Source organism: Bicyclus anynana, chromosome 13 (genome assembly GCF_947172395.1).
Source record: "Bicyclus anynana chromosome 13, ilBicAnyn1.1, whole genome shotgun sequence".
Lineage (NCBI taxonomy): Eukaryota > Metazoa > Arthropoda > Insecta > Lepidoptera > Nymphalidae > Bicyclus > Bicyclus anynana.
Genome location: NC_069095.1, coordinates 11,387,822 through 11,404,670, shown reverse-complemented (window position 1 = coordinate 11,404,670; position 16,849 = coordinate 11,387,822).

The following is a 16,849-nucleotide window of genomic DNA, read 5'->3' as shown; positions in this document are numbered from 1 at the left end:
CCCCAACGTCCATCGGCTCTTCGAACTATGTGCCCGCCCATTGCCACTTCAGTTTCGCAATTCGTTGAGCTATGTCGGTGACTTTGGTTCTTCTGCGGATCTCCTCATTTCTGATTCGATCACGCAGATATACTCCTAACATAGCTCGTTCCATCGCCCGCTTTGTGACTCTGAGCCTTCTTATTAGGATTCTTATGGGTTACTGTGTTTATAGGCTGTTTATTGACTTACCATCAGGTAGGCCATCATCAAAAGACTCTGGTGAAGTATGGACTGATCCTCCCTTTAAAAAACTCTATAATTAAACTGTTATAAAAACTGCAGAGGAAGTTTATTCCACAATTTACTATATTTTAATAATGTAACAGGGCGTATTATGTAAGAGCAATAATAACTAAACAACAGTGAATGAAAATGGAAATAACAACATATTGTATTTTTTCATGTCGATGTGAATGAATACTTACACAGAAAGTTTTAACAGAACAATGAATGTTAACATAACGGCAGAAGTAGAAAATAGCATTCGGTAGTTCCAACTTTAATAACGTAAGCGGCACTAAACGTACCTACCTAGGTTCAGTTGAACTTTGCGTAGGTAGTGGTTTATTTGTTTTTTCTGTTTCTTTTATTTTTTTTTATTTAGACTATTTTTATTTTTTTATTAGCGGACGCCCGCGACTTCGTCCGCCCTTAGACCTCTTTATTCCAGCCCTTACAGTAGTATCGCTGAAAAAATTCCAGTTGATGTAAAAACTTCTCCCGTTTTCCCAACATTTCCCTTCACTGCTCTGCTCCTATTAATCGTAGCGTGATGAAAAGTATACTGTAACCTGCCCAGGAGTATGAAAAATAATTGTACCAAGTTTTGTTAAAATCTGTCTAGTAGTTTTTGTTTCTATAACGAAGATACAGACAGACAAACAAAAAATTTACTGATTGCATTTTTGGCATCAGTATCGATCACTACTCACTAATAGTTATTTAATAGTTATTTTGGACATATATTTTATGTACAGAATTGACCTCTCTACAGATTTATTATAAGTATAAATAGGTATGAATGCTAAACTGGGTTTTTACTGTTATAAGGAGATGTTTTTCAAAGGTGCGTTTATATAATCTTATTTTGTTGTACAACACAGACGCGTAATCCCCGACTGAGTTACAAGTAACGAGTGCTCATAATAATCATTATAATGAAGCACGCGTGTACGGTGAACAAAAAAAAAAGAATATTACACTTCTGCGTAATATAGAAACTGGGTCAGTTGTGCCATTATATTCTACTGGCGACTGCGGAATATGGTATCTGATATGGACAAAATGAGACAAAAATTCTATGTCTTCTGTCGAGAAACTCTCGGTTAGTGGTTGTTAAGAGTGAGGTTATTATAGACAAAGAGCCAGCAACCGCTAGACCTTCGTCATTTTATACAAGTGGACAGTTTGTCAGCTCATTCTCTTACCATAGATAAGTACGGTAGCCAATGGAGAATGGTACTAGGTATGCGACGGGCCGTGCAAGTGTTGTACGATGACGTCACGCACATTAAACGCGGGCTGTCGTCGCGCGCACACTTTAAAATTCCACATCTTCAGAACTAATTAACGTATCGAAATAATTCGTTCACGAGTTTTTTTTTAATTTTCAACGGAGAATACAGAAAGCTAACATTTGAAAATAGTGAACATTCTCCATTACCGTTTAAGTTTGACCACACCAATTGCTAACACTATCATGCTTCAAGCTCAAGTCGGTGTGTATAGAGTATTGCAGTCACCTATTTGATGGCTCTGCCAAGTATCAGTTGGCTATGGCTACTTTGGATGCCAAGCCAGAAGACTCATTGGCGACGACTCACCCCTTCTGACAAAACTTCAAAGCTTTGATCATCGCCGGAAGGTCACTTTTCTCTCGGTATTTTACAAAATATACTTCGGAGAGTGTGCACAGGAGCTATTTGAGCTTGTGTCACCGTCACCTTTTTACCATCGCACTGCAAAACACAGAGCTCCATTAATATGTCATTGACATCCCTCGAACTCGTACGGAGCGATTTGCTTCTTCGTTTCATGGCTAAGGTATGAAACTCACTCCCGAAGTCAGTGTTTCCTAATTCTTACAGACCCCATAGATGACCAGGTATCTTTAAGAGGAGGGTAATTAAACATCTTCTAGATAAGCGCGTTCCACCTAAGGCTAAACTTACCATCACGTGAGATCGTGGTCAAGCGCGAGCTTATTCTATTAAAAAAAAAATAAGTGTAATTTTGGAGTGGTAACTTCTTATCCATTGGTCTGCACACTGCCAAAGCAAAGAACGCTAAAAGTGCCTAAACTTCTCACCTTGCGCGACCGAATCCGCCCGATTTTACGAACATAGAACATAAGTATCTATACACCATTTTAAAGCACTTATTTTCTAGAAAAATTTAATACATCCACAACTATAGAAATATTCAATAAAACTATTAAAATATTTAATAAACATGCGGATTTTCGATATTTAAATAACCTGTGTTTGTATGAAATTGTGTGAAACTGCCAAGGTCAACGTCAAAGTCAAACTTCAAAATGATTTTACGGCCACAGAATGTTTTACAACTTTCTATATTGTCAATGTCAAAAATATTATCCACAAGTACATTCTTCAGTCTAAAATATACCTTATAGAATACAAACTAGAGCACAATTTAGTTTCATTTTAAGAGCGCCCCAGCCGGGGTCTCTACATCTCGGTGCACTATATATTAAAAAGTTACCGGGATGTGTGCATCCCATGAGCAGTTAAGGGAGAGTAAGCCGCTAAGTAACGTAATGCGTTACGGTGCCAGTCTGTCTGGCATCCCTTTCTCTCACGCATACGGCAGCAGCTGGCTCTTAGTCTATATAATCACGTAATCAAGTTAGCATGTTAAGCTTTACTGGGGTGCCAAGTCAAGTATACTCGAAGTGTGCCTTCAGGTGGGAATACTTATTACGGTGGTGATGTATTGTTAAAATAACGACTATACTTGTAGATATAGACAAACAAGTTATACTTACATTTGTTTTTTATCTTTATTCATCGCTTCTTTGCTTTAATAACGTGATATCTCGGAAATTTCTATTCTTACAGGAGGGTATTTTTAACTTTCAAAAAACTTTCATGTCAAAAGTAATTAATTTTAAGATTAATATAGTACTCGAAAAACATATTGGTTGTGTAACATTTTTTTTTAAAAGCTAGCCTCTTGTAAAGTAGTAATTTTCTAAATCTGGCGTTATTAAAGCAAAGAAACGAATTTATAATTTTTTTTTTATACAACGTAGGTCTGTCCTATTCTTACAATATCTAACTAAACAGCTCTAAAAGAGCTTATTCTAATCCATAATTTATATATAGTCATAGGTCGAGGGTTTATAAAGAAATGAACAGAACAATTAGGTTTGTTGATAGACGGATAAAGTTCATTTACATTATCATTTGGTCATGGTTACGACAGCGCAAATTAGTTTATAACGCTGGTTAAGCAAGTCGTTAACTGGCTGACTTTGGAGATAGTAAGTTAGCAGTTTGGCCGTAACAACTGTGCCATATCACCGTCGGTTATAAGGCCTAGAACACACATGCGTATAATAGCATGCTTGTTTGCTGACTAGCGTGCTATTTCAGAACACGCTCTTCGAGTAAGCACAAAGCATAGAAGCTTGCTTTTTTATGGGACGTCTTAGAAACCTATTCACATGCTAGTTGTATTAAGAAGTAGCATGAGAGAGCCATGATAGCCCAGTGTATATGACCTTTTGCTATCGGAGGGCGTAGTTTCGAATCCAGTCTAGGGCATACACCTCCAACATATCAGTTATGTGCATTTAAAAAAAATAAATATCACGTGTCTTAAACGGTGAAGAAAAAATATCGTGAGGAAACCCGCATCCCTGAAAATTTTCTTAATTTTCTACGTGCGTCCCTATGCGAATAGGCAGACTTTACATCTGTTACAAGTTCTTCGATTACAGGTGGTATTAACATTCATTATTTATGTTATTGTAAAGGGGAGTATCAGTGTTGGTATAAATAAGCGGGTATTTGATGACTTCAGCTCAGTTTTTTGTGAGGCAGCGTATACACCGTCACGCTGCCAGTCGCGTTAGTGATTTTGTGCAATAACGTTTTGTGTTGAAATTATTGTTTATCATAAATTATTTAGTGTGGGCATGGAGATCATGTCGGGCAAAATAATAGTACAATCACTATCGCTGCCACCCGTCATAAACGCGAAAGTTTGTATGTTTGTTTGGATGTTTGTTACTCTTTAACGCCGCTACTACTGAAGCGATTTGGCTGAAGTTTGGAATGGAAAATAGATTTTACTCTGGATTAACTCCTAGGCTGCTTTTTATCCCGAAAAGTCATGATTTCCCGAGATTTGCGAAAACTGATGATTTTGAAGATACGAATGTTTGTTACTCTTTCACGCCTAGACTACTGAACCGAATTAGCTGAAATTTGGTATTGAGATATATTATAGTATGGATTACCACGTAGGCTACTTTTTATCCCGGAAAATCCATGGTTCCCGAGGGATTTGTGAAACACTAAATACCACGCGGACGAAGTCGCGGGCATCCACTAGTGATTGATAAAGTAATGATGTATGACAAAGTTGCATCAGCTCAAAATTAGCATACTGTGCTACTTAGTAGCATGTGTGTCCCAGGTATAATGTTTCGCACAGATGTGTTCAAATTCCCTGCAGAGTAATAATATTATTATGAACCTGGTGTATGATGGGCCAAAAAAGAGAATATTACATTCGTGTCATTTTAGTTTACGAATTCAATATCTTTCGCCCGTATTCGCCCCCATTTCCTGCTGGAGATATTAATGTTTTTATTTATAGGTACATTTGGTGCGGAGGAGAAATTGTAGCATTAAATGAAATTTGTTTTCTCGTAAAAAGCGCTTATCGGTAGCTTATACATAATAGAGTAACAAGGTTTAATTTGGTTGGTAAAGATATAATAACTGTATTATCTCTTCTAATTAAATTCTGATGTTTGTTAAAATGGTATAACGATAACAATCTTATAATATCGTTTCTTCTTACTTATTAATTGAGAATGGAACTGATATTATAAAGGCGAAGGTTTGTGTGTACTACTACTCTAAACAAGTTAGTCCTTGACTACAATCTCACCTGATGGTAAGTAATGATGGAATCTAAGATGGATGCGGACTATCTTGTTAGGAGGAGGATGAAAATCCTCACCCATTTTAGTTTTTACAAGACATATCACCGGAACGCTAAATCGCAGGGATCGAACACAGGACCTCCATTGTGTAAATGTACCGCGCATACCACTGCGCCACGAAGGCCGCCAAATGCCGTGTGTTAGTCCTGTAAGAACAGATTTTGTTCGGAATGGAGATAGATATGTTTGAAGACATTATGATGATAATGTTTCATTCTGTAATGATTACCAATAGTAAACTTTTTATTGACAATGAGCTGGACTGTACGTAAAGCTTTTCAATATTTAATTTTAAGTTATCGATTAGATCTGTCATTCCCATGTATTTTGTTAGTTTTCGAAGCGTTAGCGTTTGTAGAAAGAGAATCGATGTGCCACATGGCTGAGGCCAAGCTTTGTTTGCAATCCGACACCTGGAACAATAGCGTGAATTTGTAAAATTTTAATGAATTCAGCCCTGAATTTATTTCCATGAAAGCCCCAGGGGGTGAAAAACGCGCAAAGGGTTATTTTTTAATTAACATCCACAAACCGTTAATGATTCGAGCAAAGATAAAAAAGACGTAAAAAGATGATTTAAACAAATACTCGTAGAAAAAAAGACGTAAATAAATCACCCTAGATCAAAGATTACAATGTTTTTACCTAAATCAAGAAATCAAAATCAAAATTCATTTATTTGAAGTAGGCTCAGTTTACAAGCACTTTTAATACGTCAGTTGACTATTTGTAAAGATTCTACCACCGGTTCGGAAGGCAGGTTCTGCTGAGAAGAAACCGGCAAGAAACTCAACAGTAGCTCTTTTTAAAAAAAATCATACAGGATTATAATTTACAATATACAATTACAATAACCTGTTATGCAGTATTAATTTCATACATACGTACATTCAGTTGTGTGCATTTTAAGAAATTAAATATCACGTGTCTTAAACGGTGAAGGAAAAACATCGTGAGGAAACCTGCATGCCAGAGAATTTTCTTAATTCTCTGCATGTGTGAAGTCTGCCAATCAGCATTGGGCCAGCGTGGTGGACTAATTGGCCTAACCCCTCTCATTCTAAGGGGAGACTCGAGCTCAGAAGTGTGCCGAATATGGTTTTATAATGATGTACATTCCTGAGAAAGAAGAAATGGATAAATAACGCTAGTTTTTTTTTTAAGTAATGATTGACGTGTCAAGCAGATGACAATTACGAAAAAACGTCTCTGAAACCGAGTGCCGAAATCATCAAGAGATTATAATATCCTTTCTTTCAATATTGGTTAAGCCATTGATTATTATGGAAGGCTCAAGGATAATATACGGCTTTATTCGCCTTATATATTAATATCATGATATTATGTGAGTGCAACACTGTGGGACACATTTAGTTGGTAATAAACTTCTGAAAAGTAACGCCCATTTCTATTCAAGAGTATTTCTACTACCACGTAGTATTTTCTGTACGACCCCCAACCGTAACGATTCGCCATTTTACATTTCTCTTCAATCTTTATAAAGTAGGATTTAAAGTCACTTGTGGCACATTTTGAGAGTGCCACAGAATTGACATTCACATTTCCTGGAGATGTTTTCGTTTCCGTGAAATGGGCGCTTTTAGGTTTCGGCGAGGAAATGTTAGCGACGACTACCTACTTTATAACATTAAAGTTCTTAAAATGCCAAATGAAATTTTCCTCCTATCATTGTAATAACAAGTGAACATTTAGACGGAATTTTCCTTTAATGTTTTGGTTGTTTAGAGTTGGTGGTGTTAGACCATAGCGTCTTGAAACTTTGCAAAACTTTTGTTTGTCTGTTTATTCGTGTACTAGCTGACGTTGCGCGGTTTCACTCGCGTGGTTCCCGTTCCCGAAGGAATATGGGGATAATATATAGCCTATAGCCTTCCTCGATAAATGGGCTATCGAACACTGAAAGAATTTTTCAAATCGGATCAGTAGTTTAGTTCCTGAGATTAGCGCGTTCAATCAATCAAACAAACAAACAAACTCTTCAGCTTTATAATATTAGTATAGATTTCATAATTAATTTATTATGAATCAGAGCTAAAACTCACGTGATAAAATATTACGAGTTCTTCGAGTGTGGGTAGAATTATTATTCAATATTAATATTGTTAAAAAAAAATAAAACCTACAATCCGCTTGATGTCTTCGGTCCACCTAGTGGGGGGTCGATCAACACTGCGCTTTCCGGTCTGTGGGGTCGCCATTCGAGCACCTTTCGACCCTAAAGTCCACCGGCTCTTCGAACTATGTGGCCTGCCCATTGCCACTTCATCTTCGCGACTCGCTGAGCTATGTCAGTGACCTGGGTTCGTCTGCGGATCTCCTCATTTCTGATTCGATCACGCAGAGAGACTCCTAGCATAGCTCGTGTGAATTTGGATTACTAACTAACTAACTAACTTTTGCCGCGGTAGTGGACGATAAAATTAATCCTTTTGGCTTCGCCGTAGTCTGGTACTAAAAAGGAGATATTTATATAAAGTGGTTAGAATAGATATAAATAAGAGGATATTTGATGACTTGAGTTCAGTTCTGTGTAAGGCAATGCAAATTCCGCTACGCTGCAAGTCGTGTTAGTGATTTTGTGCGATAATGTGTTGTAATTATTGATCATAAATTGTTTAGTTTGGGCATGGAGAACATGTCGGACTGGGGAGGTGAGTGTTAATTCATTCTGAAAGGATCTTTTAAACCTACTCCCAAGGTCACAAGTCCTGGGACCTGCTCGAGGTGTTTCCTCTACCTCAAAATAATGGTACAATCACTGTTGCTGCTACCCGTCACGTCACTAAGATAATAATGACGATGAAAATTCATTAGAAGGTAAGGAAGGAAGATATAAAAATAAAAGGTGGTTGAACTTTAATATAGTGTTAAATGACAATCGAAATAAAAATATTATATAAAAATAAAACCGTGCAAGTGTGGCGTCTAAGTGGAAAATTCTGCTCTCCATTTCCATCATAATACAAGTAATTCAAAACGCTTTGATATTATGAGCAACACAATAGGAGCGTATCATATTTTCCTCTTCAGTTCTATTCTTTCTCGTTTAAAAGAATATAGAAAAATTATAGACGAAGTGATGTTAAGAGTAATAAGAATGAAGTTGAATCATCATTTGACTAGATACCATCTCAAAATTGAGGTAAGTTATAAAGCAAACAACAATAAAGGAGTTCCACCATGGGCGCAACATACTCTAAAATAACATGGAGGTATTTTTGAAACAATATGGAAATAATAAAATCTTAAATTTTCCCGCTCTTAGAAACAAAACTCTCAGGTATGAGCAAATGCATTAGATGCATCATTTATTTTTTATAAATTATGGAAACTCCTTAAAAAAAGACAATAATTCTAAATCTCTTTCTCATCAAATGTAAATTGTCCTTTATGTGTCAAATTCAAACTTTGGTGAACTTTGGCGTAGCTGCAAAGACCTTAAAATTGCTTTTCTATATATTATTATGGCAACATACGCTGTGTACAGATCATATTCAAATTATCTCTTTACACAAACATTAATATTTTTACCGGATTGCTTTAATTTTTATTTTCTTTCTAAACTTTTTTGATAGTCTGTGAAATCGGTACAGACAGCCGCAAAAATGCGGCACTATTTTATTTATTCGTTCAGCCTTACAAGTTTATAACAAGTGGGAACTTATGTGAGATATTTAGAAGGAAACCCTATTTGGAATACTTTTCTATAGAGTTTGCAAATCGTTCTAACAGGAAAGTATTGACTCAAAGGATCTATAATGAGCGAAACTTACAATACTCGTTCCGTATATTTTTGATTTTTTTTTTCATTCATAATTTGATATTCATAGAAATATTTCTACCCTGTATTCAAAACTTATTAATCATATCAGTCATTTGAGACTAAAATTTTACAAATACAAATTTTAGTCTCAAATGACCTAAACACATAATAAAACATTGTTATTTTTAAAATAATATCTTGATAATTGAGGAAAATAAAGTATATTAAAACTTATCTAATTAGTCAAAGGGTGTGCTTTTTGCTGAAATCGCTGGATATATTCCCAAATTTTTCCCAATTATCACACATATTATATAAATCAATAACTAAAATATATACGGGAAACCCTAGACTTTATAAACCCTTTTTAAAAATTCTATGATTTTTGACCTAAAAATGGATAGGTCGCTAGCAGTTATCAATTTCGTTATCAACCCATATTCGGCTCACTGCTGAGCTCGAGTCTCCACTCAGAATGAGAGGGGTTAGGCCAATAGTCCACCACGCTGGCCCAATGCGGATTGGCAGACTTCACACACGCAGAGAATTAAGAAAATTCTCTGGCATGCAGGTTTCCTCACGATGTTTTCCTTCACCGTTTGAGATACGTGATATTTTATTTCTTAAAATGCACAAAACTGAAAAGTTGGAGGTGCACGCCCTAGACCGGATTCGAACCCACACCATCCGGAATCGGGGGCAGAGGTCATATACACTGGGCTATCACGGCTTACACTGGGCTATCAGTACATACGTATATTTCAATTAGCGACAAACTGTTGAATATTTAATTTTCAAGTCAATTACTTTCTCATCGCATAAAGTCATTAATATTCCGTTAAGTTACAACGTATTTCGAGGCGGAGCTTTTCTTGTAAAATCACGCTTGCACCATTACTTTGAGCCTAAACGAGTATTAAGTGTTACAGTACAATGCGACCTAATCCGGCCCTGGCTTATTGTTGCGTCACAATAGCAAATCCCACTTACTACCAACGACACGACATAATGCACGATACGATTCCATTCACACTGGCACTGAATAAACACTGAAAATAGTATAAATAATAATAATAAAATAAATAGCCTTTTTATTTTCTATTCTTCACAAAAATTTTACAATTGATTTGACTTAATGTAAAGTACATAGTATTGTTATTAATTAATTACAATTTTCAAAACAACACATTGAGCACCGTATCATATAATATTATTATTACATGTAGGTATTGACATAAAAAAAAAAATACATGTTATTATTATTAATATTCTATTAATTAATTTAAAGTGATTTGTTTAAAAAATAAATCTAAAAATATACATTTTATTCATGCATTTAGTCCTTTGATATAGGTATTTCTAATCATGACACAATAATTTAAGTCAAGAACATATTTTTTACATCTGAAATCAATTGTATATATTATTCATTCCAGCTGTTTCTCATTATCTTAATCACATATCGTCGGCAAATAGTATATCGAACTCGAATTGCTTACGCTGCTGATACCTGGATGATCAAATCAGCTGATCGGCATCGCATAGACGCTTTAGAGATGTGGTGTTGGAGAAGAATGCTTTGAAGAATGAGAATTCCGTGGACAGCACATAGAACCAATGTATTGGTGATAAAACAATAATAGGTGCTAAAAATATAGTCTATTATAACATAAAGCCGAAAAGATTAATGTTGAACGTAATTTTATACCAATCGTGAAGTGTAAATAGCCAAGGTACATAAGCGATTCATTTTGGAAATGACTAGCGAATTTCCCCGCGTCGCAACTTCGCCGATTAGACCTTTTACGATGTGACGCAGATCAAATCTCAACTTTTTTTAACTTTAATTCGATGACATTTTGTAGCTAACTAAGAATAATTATAATAACTAAAAGCTCGCCGCAATTCGACCTTATTGCTGAAATGAAACTGCGCTGGAAATTTAGGTGTTTTATATTTTATTTACGTAGTTTAATGTACAGGGTCATTGGAAACGTATAGTGATCCCATTAGGGGGTGATAGTAGGGATTATTAGCTATAAAATTGCATTAGGTTATATAGGGTAAAAATGTACCTACCGATTTCGAAATAAAGGGATCACAGTGCCTAGTAGGAGTTTTCAATATTTTCATACTATTACTATCGCGTTAACGTAAACGGGAATTTATATGAAAATGAAACAGTTGTGCAGTAGTGCTACTAGATGGCGCTGTTCCAATTACTTAGAAATTAGCGTTTACGTTAACGCGATAGTGACAGTATCAAACTGCCACTGGGCCATCTGGGACTCTTTTCAAGCTCCTCTCCTACAAGTGAGGCCTTTTTTATTATTTACAAGTTAGTCCTTGATTACAATCTCACCAGATGGTAAGTGATGATGCAATCTAAGATGGAAGCGGGCTAACTTTTTAGGGCTAACCTGTTTCGGCTTCCACCCGACATTGTACCGGAACGCTAAATAGGTTGGAGGTACGTTTTTGCCGGTAGGGTGGGAACTAGCCACTGCTGAAGCCTCAGCAGCCGAGGATCGAACCCAGGACCTCGGTCTTGTAAATCCACCACGCATACCACTTCACCACGGAGGCCTTTAAAGAGGTGGATGCCTGACACTGTATTGGAGCGTTCAAATAAGCTGATGATAGTGAATCAAGTACGAATCCAGGTAAAAATAATATAGAAATAACACACGTGTAAGAAGAAATTGTTTTAAAAATAATATGTCACACACAAAACGGGGTCTAGAGCTAAGGGAGAGAAAAAAAAACACAACGAAATCATAAATAAAAATCGAAATCATAAACTAAAGTGACGTGAATGTAATATACGCGTTTTCAACGCGCTCCCCATATTAAAGTTACACTTGGGAATTTGCGAGCCGTTACCGCGTTTGTATTATTAATAATATATGATACGTTGAAGTGAAAATGTACAGCCTCGTATCGGGTTTTTGTCGGGAAATGTTGCCGAGGTTGTTTTTTTTTTGTATAATTAAAATCTATGAAGGTTTTTCTTCCTTTGGAATATCGTCGTTATCAATCCATATTCGGCTCAGTGCTGAGCTCAAGTCTCCTCTTAGAATGATAGAGGTTAGGCCAATAGTCCACCACGCTGGCCCAATGCGGATTGGCAGACTTTACACACGTAGAGAATTGAGAAAATTCACTGGTATGCAGGTTTCCTCACGATGTTTTTCCTTCACCGTTTGAAACACGTATTTAATTTCTTAAAATGCACACAACTGAAAAGTTGGAGGTGCATGCCCAGGATCAATTCATTATCTTTGACGTATACAAAATTGAGATTCTATGTAAAATGTCATCCGGTGCTTACTGGTGAATATCACACTTAGGTATAATATGACAATTTGTTAATTAATTTGATGTTTATTTTAATAGGTTGATAATAAAGGCTAAAACAGAACTGCAAAACAGTTATTAAAACAATCTAACATAATAATTTATTTAGATTTGGTTTATTTGGATTTTATTTACATGTAGAAACATATATATCTATACCATAATAGGAGAGTAGTTGTAAAATAAAAAAATGTAAGTCTTATAGTAGCATCTATTCACAAAATTAAATCAAATTCAAAATTATGATACGTACATGTAAATAAATCAATTGTTCAATATTTTATCTTTTCTAGGTATAAATGAAACGGAAGCTGTACAGCTTTCAATAAATTAGTTTTATAATTATATGAAAATTGTAATTGAGCTTTCCAAAAACATGAGCCGATAATAATGTATTCAAATTAACAGATTCAATTATACCACCAGGAGTAATTTATTACTACCGTAATAATACGCCTATTATCAGAATAATAAATATGATATCGTGGTCAATTAATTTAAATATCGAAAAATATCGTAATTAATACCATACTAGTATTATTATCAATTAATATTAGTAAGAGAGTCCGTGATAGCCCAGTGGATATGACCTCTGCGTCTGATTCCGGAGGGTGTGGGTTCAAATCCAGTCCGGGGCATGGACATCGTGAGGAAACCTGCATACCAAAGAATTGTCGTAATTCTCTGTGTATGTGAGGTCTGCCAATCCGCATTGGGCCAGCGTGGTGGACTATTGGCCTAACCCCTCTCATTCTGAGAGGAGACTCGAGCTCAGCAGTGAGCCGAATATGGGTTGATCAAATCAATTATTATCAATTAATATTAGTAAATGAAAACAACTTCTAAATTCCATGACGAAAATCGCAATTAATTCATATATTCTGTCCCAATGATAATTAATTTTAATCATTTGCGTATTCCGCTGATTTTCTGCCTAAAAGCCTATTTGAAATATTTAAATTAACTTTTGATATAATTTTAATAAAATTAATTATAATATATTTAAAATAAAATTAATTTATTATGAGCTAAATTCTTGCAACGCGGCACAATGGAAACTGACAGGTTAGATCGTGCCGCGTTGCAAAAACCAGCTCATGACGAAGGGCCCCGTATGTTTTCGAAACTAGTCGGGCATACTCCGACGTTGTATCACATGAGGTTTATACATGTTTCTTAATAAATTAATATGAACAATACTCGCAATGGTTTAAATTATTTTTTTTTATTTTTTTCAATACTGTGTAAAATGGATAATAATTCTTTAAGTATACAAACACATTTCATATTTTATCGTTATATCTATCAAATAGGCAATTATACTAAAATTCATTATTCATAGAGATTCGAGTGAAGTTTCATATAGACTTTGATAAAAAATTAAGAGATAGAAAATAAAAATGTATTAAAAATATTTTTGCCAAATTCTAAGGAAAATGCTCGCGATTTTGCCATAAAAACAAGTTTTATGATATTTTATGACGAGTTGCTTTTCTATATTGAGTTTTCACTTTGATATCGGTCATTGAACTTACAAAACATGTGATCCATATAAAGTACATTAATAGTGTAAAAATGGAATTTATATACTTTCTTTAAGAATATTTGCAATATATTTTACAATATGATCAATATTCCCATTCCCCTCCAACTAGTCAGGAAAGACTGTGCTAGGAGTGGGTACGACAATAGACCAACGGGGTGAGGATTGAACCACCACCCGTCGATAATGAGTCCAATCGCTCTTACTGTTGAGCTTTTGATTGAGGCTATTCACTTATATTTATTTATATAGAAAGTCTACAATTATGTAGTCCTGCGGTACCCTTCAGTTTCGACCACACAAACCTCAAAACGAGAAAATCGGGATCAAAAACAGTCTTTTTTTTATCACTTTTTATACTAAAAGGTAAGTGATGATGCAATCTAAGATGGAATCGGGCTAACTTGTTAGGAGGAGGAGGAAATCCACACCCCTTTCGGTTTCTACACGACGTCGTAACGGAACGCTGAATCGCTTGGCGGACCTGGACCAATTAAGAAAACCTCAATCGGTCCAGCCGGGGATCGAAACCAAGACCGCGGTCTTGTATGTCCACTGCGGATACCACTGCGCCATGGGGGGCGTCGTAATGGAGGAGTCTTTGAATAAAATAAGCACTTTTCAAACTTCTATTTCCTTCCTTATGGCTTCCCGCCGTATGGGACAGGGGATATGAAACTTCAACTTACACGCTGTTCTAATGTGTGTTGGCGGGCTAGAAACGAATCAAAGTTAGATTTTTTAAAGAATATTTGCCATAGGTACCTAATATATCTTGATTAGTCAATCGGTCAGATATCGAACCACGACCTCCCAGTGATTAGCTCGACCCCTTTACCGTTGAGCTAATGAGCCTTCAAAGATTGACCTTTGGCCTGCGTCTATGTAGAACACTTGTACACTACATATGTTTTCTGTGGTAGAACTAAATAGTACTAGGTACTTAATAGAAGTAATACAATGAGCAAAATAAGCCAACGGCGTCTCAGCGCTCGAGTATTACCAATTTACCACATTACAAGCGATAAATAAATATTATTATCTTAAGCGAACAATTAATTTGTATTTCCGAACCGTAAGAATGAATTATTTTCCTCGCCATTCCCAGTATTCCTGGGGAGAGCCAATTAGGAAGGAATAATTGCCGCCACGATTGCTAAGCTTCTTTATTTTTATTATTATTTAGCCCGATTGTAAAGTACGTAGTGGAACCTTAGTTGTTAAGTTCCATACTTGAAGCTTATCATATTAGAAGGGCCTTCTATACGGCTAGGCTGTTCTCCTTAGAAGAGGCGATATGGAGCTTAGTGTAGAGACGTGAGCTTAGTGGATATGACCTCTGCCTTGCCATTAGTAAAAAGCGGATTGGCAGACTTCACACACGCACATAATTAAGAAAATTCTCTGGTATCCAGGTTTCCTCACGATGTTTTCCTTCACCGTTTGAGACACGTGATATTTAATTTCTTAAAATGCACATAACTAAGAAGTTGAAAGTGCAAGCCCCAGATTCTATTCGAACCCACGCTCTCCGGAATCGGAGTCAGAGGTCACATCCACTGGGCTATCTTGATTAAAAGTACTAACATTCAATATCTATTCTCTTACTATAGTGCAATATAAAATAGAAAATATACCGTTCATTGTATGATCTAACTGAGTCAGGGACAGTCGAGACCTAATTTAAAGCCCTCATAATACGTGACCACCGCCGTCTCTTGTGAAGCGATTTAGAGCCCCGCCCGCGCCATACGAAAGATTCTCTCCATTCCCCTTTATGAGATCAACTATGAGTCGAGAAATAAAACTGTACTTGAGGACTTATTTACTCGAGTGATTATGGAGTTCTTGGTATGTTTGTCGTTCTTTCGTTTCAACCGCAATTCTTTTTTTGTAAACCTAACTAGCAGAACCGCGGTCGCGGGAAAACGGGGATAAAACAAAGCCTTTGTTAAGCCTCCCTGATACTCGTAATTTAGCTTTCTAATCCATATTCGGCTCACTGTTGAGCATGAGTCTCCTCTCATAATAAAAGGTAAGGCCTTAGTCAACCACGCTGGCCCAATGCGGTTCGGCAAACTTTAAACTCGAACAAAATTTAGAATATTCTCAGGTATGCAGGTTGCAGGTTTCAGGCAGAGGTTACCTTTACCTATATCTAGTACATGTACCTGTCAATATTCACCTGATAATTTTTAGATTTTCTATTATTCTTGGTGTTGTAACTGTCCTGTAACTTAATTATTGATAACTTAAAAGTTTTAAAAACAAATAATTAGAACAATGAAATATATACCATGACTCTATAGGGAAACAGTTACTTTATATATTATTACGAAATTCAAATATTATGCTAAATTTTTGCTGTCGTTCCTTTAATAAGTTATACACATAAAACCGATAGTGCTGTCAATTTACATCAAAGGAAACCGTCTTCCAGGAATAGAAGAACTATATAACATAAAAGGCTTACACTAGCCTATTCTTATACATATTATACAGAAATAAGAAGTTTGTAAGGTGAGGTAGGGGGTAATCTCTAGATCTACAGAACCATCATCTCCTTTCCCTTATCCCACTTAAGTGGGGGAAAAATATGTCAATCTTTTCCATTCGTCACTATTACTCGTCAACTCATCCTCCACTACCTATACACACATGTCTAGATCTACAGAACCTCTAGATCTACAGAACCGATTTTGAAATTTCTTTTACCAATAGAAAACCACGTAATTTGTGAGATTTATATTATAAACCCGTTTACCCACAGGAATGGGAACTACGCAGGTAAAATCGTGGGGCTAGTTATATATAAAATTGGAACTTCCAAACTTAACAAGTTAGCCATTCAGTGACGGTAATGCAATGAAATGTGATATCGCGACTAGGCCAGACTGCTCTCAATAATTTGAATATCATTAAC